The sequence below is a fragment of the Miscanthus floridulus genome, chromosome 9, assembly GCF_019320115.1.
Source record: "Miscanthus floridulus cultivar M001 chromosome 9, ASM1932011v1, whole genome shotgun sequence".
In the NCBI taxonomy this organism is placed as follows: Eukaryota; Viridiplantae; Streptophyta; class Magnoliopsida; order Poales; family Poaceae; genus Miscanthus; species Miscanthus floridulus.
In genome coordinates, this window is record NC_089588.1 from 132,685,511 (window position 1) to 132,686,909 (window position 1,399).

The following is a 1,399-nucleotide window of genomic DNA, read 5'->3' on the forward strand; positions in this document are numbered from 1 at the left end:
GTGGGGATTGCTCCGGCATGGGGCGGTGCACGAGCGTCGTCATCGAAGAAGAGGATCACGGGGCTGGGAACGGCGACGCGGGGGGTGGTGGACGGGTGCTCCGGCGTGGGGCGGTGCACGGGCATCGGTGTCGAAGAAGAGGAGCGCGGGGCTGGGAACGGTTGGCGTAGGGTTGAAATTTGGATACTTTCAACCCGCGCCGGGCTTTTATACCAGACCTCATCACTGCCGGTTCTAATTATAAACCAACAGTGATGGGGGTACATCACTACCGGTTGTAAGTCTAAACCGACAGTGATGTAGAAATATCACTACCGGCAGTGATTGCCGTGTAGCAGTTACAACATAAGTAAGTTATCTTTTCCACTTCTTTCGAATACCTCCTACTGGCATAATTTTTTTTTAATTTTTTATATATCACTGTCGGTTTTCAAAATAAACCGACAGTGATAACCAACATCACTGTCGGTTTCTTCTCATCACTGCCGATTTAAAGAAATGCATCAAAAAATTACAAAAAATTAGAAATAAGTTACATATACGATAACAAAGACCTTACACTAAAATTCCATATACTAAAATTCCATATACGATAACAACGACCTCACACTAAAATTCCATATACGATAACAAAGACCTCATGTGTGCACCATTTTGGTGGACAACGATGCATAATGATATCTATGGTTTGTTGTGAGAGGAAAACATTGTATCATGGCTGATAAGGCCTGGCTGAAACCAATATGCATGGAGAGGCTAGCTCCTAACCGAGGGCCATTTTATAGGGGCTAACAGTCATGGTACATTTTTATTTCTGAACTAAAGTTGTCGGGGTAGGTGGGAGCAGTGTTCCAACTGTTGTGGTCATGCGAGCACTGTTGGCATGTGAGGAGCATCTACACATCACTATCGATTTTAGTTTAAAAACCGATAGTGAATTGGGCCTTCTGTGTCGGTTTGAGCAACCGACTGTGATAGAAGCTATCACTGCCGGTTTTAAAACCAAAACTGGCAGTGAAGGGCCCTACCGCCATCTTTTAGTAAAAAAATATAAAAAACACTGTCAGTTTGGAGCCTGCCATCATAGCCTCTTGTAAAAAATATAAAAAAGTTTGGCCCGCCTGAGATTCGAGCGTGGGTCGCGGGGTCGAGAGTGTGCGGCCTTAACCGCTGAGTTAGGATAGGGAGTTCAGTTAGAATGGTTTTATTTTTTTCTTTTATCCCATCGTAATGCACTACTAAATAATAAATGCAAAATCAAAAAAGTTTGGCCCGCCTGGGATTCGAGCATGGGTCTCAGAGTACAGAGTGCATGGCCTTAACCGCTAAGCTAGGATTGGGAGTTCGCTTAGTTTGCTTTTCTTTATTTATTTATTAATAGAAATAATGCAGTTAGTTT